A 6,000-nucleotide genomic window follows, 5' to 3' on the forward strand; every position below is an offset into this window, starting at 1 on the left:
TCGGACAGAGGCAGGGGCTAGAATCCACCCATCCGTGCACTCTTCAGTGTTTACTGAGTATCTGCCCATTGGGGGGCAGGCACTGCCCTCGCGTAGGGGGCACGGCGTGAGCGGGCGCTGTCCCAGCCCTCGTGGAGCCTGCTGCTCGGTGGTGGTGGGCAGGAGCACAGCAGCCGAGCAGGTGAGCCACCCTGACAATTGCCGAAAATAAAGTAAGGGAAGAGATGCCTCACCAGAGACTGAACACATGCTCGGCCTCATCCGTCGTCGGGGAAACGCCAGCTGAGACCACAGTGCAACATCGCCACATGCCTGCACGGAACCACGGCGTGACGCCGCCACGGGCCCGCAGGGAACCACGGCGTGATGCTGCCACGGGCCCACAGGGAACCTCGGCGTGACGCTGCACAAGCCTGTGGGGACAACACTGCCACAAGTCCATGGGGAAACCACAGCGTGACGCTGCCATGCACCCATGGGGTCAGCCAGTTACTTCGACCGACCTGGATGCAGAGGATTTGGGACTTGGAAACTACTGGTGGAAGCAGCCACAATACAGCCACATGGGGGTGGATTCTAGCTCTTCCATGGCTCGTGGTCATTGCTGCCCCAGGCACCAGCCCTCCCACTGCCAGGAGTCTGCCCAGGAGGAAGGAGAGCGCGTGTCCCCCCGCGAGCGTGTGCAGCGGCTGTATTTATGGCCCAGATGCACGGTGCCGGGTGAATGCACACACGTGGGTCATCCGTGCGGGGAGACATGGCTCGGCCATGAGAAGGAACAAGCCAGGAGCACACGAAACTGGGCCGCCTCCGAGTGGGAGCCAGGCGGGTGGACAGAGGACACAGGGACCGTGACCCCAGGTACTCAGAACTCCAGAGGGCGTGAGTGGCAGTAGCGGGTCGGTGGCCTGGGGGCCGGAAGGAGGGATACGAGGGGACGGGAGAAGACTCTGGGGGTGATGGTTTCATGGGTGCGTCCACATGCCGGAACTTTCCAAATTGTCCTCTTAAATACGCGTAGTTTGTAGAGGGCGGTTCTACCTCAGTGATGCTGTTAAAAGCGGAGGACCCCCCCCCCCCCCCGCCCGGCCCCCTCATAACCTCAGGGAATGCAGCAGGGGGAGCAAGTGAGCAGGAGGCCTGAGCCTTCAGTTCCCCGGAGATGCTTGCTTTCTCTGGACCCCTCTCCTCACTGAACTTGCGCAAGCAGGCCCAGCCCCAGGGGTTACGGGCTGTGTGCTGGCAGGGTGAGAGGGTGAAGCCAGGGCAGCTGGGAGGGTGCAGCTGGGGGGGGTGCAGCTGGGATGGCTGTTGGGGTACAGCCGGGGTGGCTGGGGGTGCAGCCGGGGTGGCTGGGGGTTGCAGTTGGGGCGGCTGAGGGGGCAGCTGGAGGGTTGCAGCTGGGGCAGCTGGGGAGGTGCAGCTGGGGTGGCTGGGCGGCTAAGGGGGCAGTTGGGGGGTGGAGCTGGGCAGCTGGCGGGGGGGTTTGTAGCTGGGTTTGTTTTCAGGGCACGCCTGGCCTGGGCAGCCTGACTGGGAGCACAGCTGAGCCCCCTCCGGGAGGGACGCTGGAGGTTTTTGCCGCTGCCGCGTCTTCTGTGTTCTCTGCTCTCTGTCGTCCCCGTGCCCAGCACCGGCGGACGCCATGCTCCCCTCCTGGTGGGAGGCTGGCCCTGGCCCGAGAGCTGCACTCAGTCTTGCAGAGACCCTGCTCCTTGCTCCAATCCCTGGCTTCTCACAGCGAGTGGAGTGGGATAAACCATTGTGATATACTGACCATGGCGGGTCTGGTGGAGAACGTGGGCACAGCTCTATCTGGGTTTTGCTGCGGGCGCGCAATCTCCAGCAGGCGGGAAGGTGGCGGACGGAGGTGCAGGCCGCCGGGACAGAGGTTGGGCCGGTGACTGGCCAGTGTCGGACCCCAGGCAAGTCTCTGGGGCCCAGGGCCCCTCATGTTACACACGGCAGGGGTGGGGTCCTTTGTCTCAGGGAGGACCAGGACGCTGCGCCGTGGGGGAGGGGGACGGGCAGAGGGACCTCACGGAAGCAAACCACAGGTGTGCTTCTGACCCTGGCCCTGCCTCTCATTTAGGGGTGGGAGGGGAGACCCCAAGGTGTCTGAGAATGGGCTGAGCCGGGATGCCCGTGGTGGCCATGGCGGGCGGGGTGACGGAGGCATGTAGCACCAGGGGAAGGTGTGCAGCGTTGAACCCAGAGGCCCCAGGTCCTGGGAGCTTGGACTCCGGTGCAGGGGTGATGGGCGGTGTTCGGCCCGTGACCGCAGAAGGTGACGCACCCTCGACTCCGTGAGCTGGAGCGGAGCCTCCCTGCGCGGGACAAGGAGTCTCGCTGTTCGCATGTCCTGAGGCCCTGCGGTGGGAAGAAGCGAGGCTGTGTGTAAATGGCTGGACCCAGGCTCGGATCTGGGTCCGAGTCCACCTGGGGTCAGGCCTGGGGTGATGGCGCCAGCACCCGGTCTGGGCAGGGACTGGGGCTCCATGGGGGTGAAGTGGGTGCAAAACCGCCCGCCCCAGAGGTCACCGGGGTGAGGATCAGCATGCAGGGCCAGCCTTCGGAAGTCGAAATGCAAAATCAATAACCAGGGCACTCGTCCAACCAGCTCCTCGTGGCCTCTGTGGGCCCTGCCGGGCGGCACGTACCACAGTGAGGGGACGCAGAGGAGACAGCGGCCACGAGGCTCCTGGTGTGTATGTGTGTGCATGCGTGTGTGCGCGTGCGTCCCCTCGGGAAGGAGCCCACTGTTGGCAGAGTAAAGCGTCCCAGGCTGAGTGTTGAGAGCAGGCAGAAGGGAGGCCTGGGAGGGGGAGAAAGCAGGTCGAAGGGTGGGTGGGGGGCAGAGAGCGCGAGAAGGCCATGGAAGATTCCAGAAAGCAGAGTGAGGGAGGGTGGCTCCCCAGGAGTGAACCAGGGGTTGTTGAGAGAGAGAGAGACCCAGAGGGAGAAGGAAGAACAGCAAGAAGGACCCACAGGGATGGAGAAACCAGAGCAAGGCCTGCCCTGGGTGGTGGAGGACAGCGTGGCAGGGGGGGCTGCTGCAGCCCAAGAGGAATGGGGCGGGAGCAGGGGTGCAGGTGAGAGCCGAGCTCCGTGGGGCGGGCGACACCATGCACAGGGACACAGTGGCGAGTCTGCAAGGACAGTGCCCTTGCTGAAAAGAGAGACCAAGGGGCGGTGGACCGGGAGAGGCGGGGGCCCCGCGCTGAGCCCTGGGGCCCCCGGGGCTCTGACCACCTTGCACACACCTCAGGTGGGGCTCAAGCTGTGTAGAGGAATCGGGATAGGCTATGTAGACAAGTGCTGCTGTGTGGCCTGTCTTACTGTGTCAGAAGGACTCAGGGCTGTGTTTTCTCACAAAGCTGGGTTCCGGGGGAATAGGGGTCGTGTCTCACGCCGCACAAACAGGTGAGCCCCTTTGTGCCTGGGAAACCGAGCTGGGGACCAGGCCCTCAAGGTGGGCACAGGCCGATCCTGCCCGCGCTGCCTGCCCCTCGGCCGGGACGCCCCAGGGCCAGCGGTGGCTTAGCTGGAGCGGGGGGTCGGGGCAGAGCCTGCTCTGGGGCAGTGGCGGGGGTGATGGCTGTTAGCGTCACGGGCTGTTCTCCAGGCCTGTACTCTGCCTGAGGTCATCATGCCTGCAGACACCTCACCTTCGTGACCTTGTCTAACCCCAGGGCAGCCCCTGGTGCCATGACGTGGTTTTACGGTGAGAAAGACTGAGGTCTGTAGAGCACACACTACTGTCTGAGGTCCGAGAGCCCGCAGACGGTGTCCAGGGTTGAAGAGAGTCTGCCGAACCCCAGAGCGGAGCTCTTAACCCCTTGGTGGTCCTGCCCCCCAAGGGTAGCGCCATCTGACACCTTCCGACCGCACGTGGGCCCCTGCAGCCTGACAGATTTGGGGCGTCATCCCCCGTCATCAGGACAGCTTGCTGGGAAGGGCTGTCGAACCAGAGCCCCATGGAGGAGACACGAGGACGGGAACAGCTGAGCGACACGTGGGGCAGAGTCCGGACTGGAATCCGGCCGGGGGTCTGCCCAGAACACAGCGCTGCCTACGGGCGTGGACATGTGCCGGGATGGAGCGCACTGTGCGCGGGAATGGTCTGGGCACATGTGGCGCCTGGCTGGGGGACTGGGCAGCCGACACAGGATGTCCAGGGCAGCCTGTCAGGATCGGAGGGCTCTTGAGGCAGTACGCCTGGGTTTAAGCCCCGGTTCTGGCCAGTGGTCGTGGACAAGGTCCTCAACTGCTCTCTGCTTCACTTTCCTCGTCTATAAAATGGACATAATGACTGTTACCTTTCGAGTGTTGTCACGAGGGTTACTTGAGGGGATGTTTGCGAAGCACTTACAACAGTCTCAGTGCAGAGCGAACACTTGGGAAGTGTGGTTGAACACATCAGCTAGGAGAGTCCATTGGGCAGGAGCCGGGGTCCCCGCAGGAAGTGGGTCCGAGCGCGGGGCGCTGGAGTGGTCAGAACTCCGGACAGCTCCCCAGGCTCCAGCTCCGCCATCTTGGCACCATCTTTGGCCGCGAAATGGGTCTTGTCCCCTTATTCACGGTTGTCATGAGCTTGAGGGTTCTCCTTACCCACCTGTTAACGTCCACCCTATGAGAGGGGGCACAGCGCTCTTCGCCAGGAAGGCCCGTACCTTTGAAAGCAGGACCAGGGGATACCTGCGGGTTCTTTCTGGAGGAAATGCCCTCTCTGGGACAAGGGGCTGCAGCAGGTGAGTGCCGCTGACGTGTGGGACCCAGCGGCCTGTGCTCAGTGTGGTTGGGGAACACGGCCCCACTGACTCCTTCAGAGTAATCTGAGCTCTTCCGGGGAAGGGCATGGATGGAGATGGGGCTGAGGGGGCGGTGGGGAGGACGGAGGCATTACTGGGTTCCTAACGTTGACGTGAGAGCCAAGGGTTCTGTAGAGCTCAAGGCTTGCTCAGAGCAGATGTGTTCTGCCCTCCCAGGTACAACAGAGCCGCTCCTGCCCCACTCAGACCCCAAATACCGGTGGCAACCCCCTTCTCATGTGGAGAAATAACCGTACTGTTTTATCAACCAGCACCCCCCGTGCACTGAGACTTTTACCCCATTACCTCATTGAATCCTCATGGCAGCTCTGTGGGGTGGACCTTGCTGCACCCATTTTTCTGATGGGAAAACTGAGGCTCAGAGAAGTCAAGTTACTTACCCAAAGGGAAGCTGCTAGCAAGGGGCATGGCTTTCCTTTTCCTTCCAAACACACTTCCTCTCAGGAAATACCAGTCCTGGTGGCAGGAACGGAAACACAGGTGAGGTTTTCAGCCTCTCTCCTGACCGTCCCCTTGTTCCTTTCTTTGGCTGCAGCCTGTGGGGGCCCCGTAGGGTGCAGCAGCAAGGCCTGCTCGCGGTGGAAGCTTCCGGAATGTGTCGTAGCTGTCCACAAACACAGACGCCTTCGGTAGCAGAAGTCCGCCTCAGCGGGTAGGGTCACCTGGACACCCCGCATGCTCATGCCCGCCTCTGCTTCCGTCCACAGAGGAGGTGGCCGAAGGGAAGAATGCCATCCTCATCGGAATGAGCCAGTGGAATTCCAACGACCTGGCGGAGCAGATGGAGACCATGGGGAAGCTGGAGGGGCATGAGGGTGAGACTCCGCTTCTGGGGGCCCGGGGCGGGTGCACGTGCGCGCTGCAGGGGGCCGGCGTGCGGGCGCCCGCGGCTGGAACTCGCATCTTCTGGAAGAGTCACGTGTCTCTCTGGGCGCCTCCCCTGCTGGAATCTACGGTCCCTGCGCGCTGCGCCCTGCGTGAACCCCCGAGGGCTCCCGTGCGGGGCTTTCTGTGCCGCGCAGACGCGCTTCCCATGCCCGTGAGATGACCGCCGGGGGCATGCGTTCCTAGGGGCAGGGCGCCAGGCCCCTGGTGTTGGCAGAGCTGGTTAAGCTGGGGTGGCAGGTGGAGAGCCTCTGGGAAGGAGCCGGAAAGGGGAACAGGGCGG

The 6,000-nt window shown here is 63.2% G+C and overlaps 1 protein-coding gene across 1 annotated transcript in view; it reads left to right on the plus strand.

Annotated features, from left to right (window-relative positions):
* The window catches only part of KIAA0753 (KIAA0753 ortholog), a 78,631-nt gene extending 72,980 nt beyond the window's left edge, over window positions 1–5,651 (plus strand). The window contains exon 18 of the mRNA XM_087867488.1: window positions 5,540–5,651. The gene's annotated coding sequence lies outside the window, so the exon portion shown is untranslated. The remainder of the gene's footprint in view (window positions 1–5,539) is intronic.
* Window positions 5,652–6,000: the final 349 nt, after the last annotated feature.

This window comes from Ursus americanus, chromosome 14, assembly GCF_024610735.1.
Source record: "Ursus americanus isolate L20-20 chromosome 14, mUrsAme1.1.p, whole genome shotgun sequence".
Lineage (NCBI taxonomy): Eukaryota > Metazoa > Chordata > Mammalia > Carnivora > Ursidae > Ursus > Ursus americanus.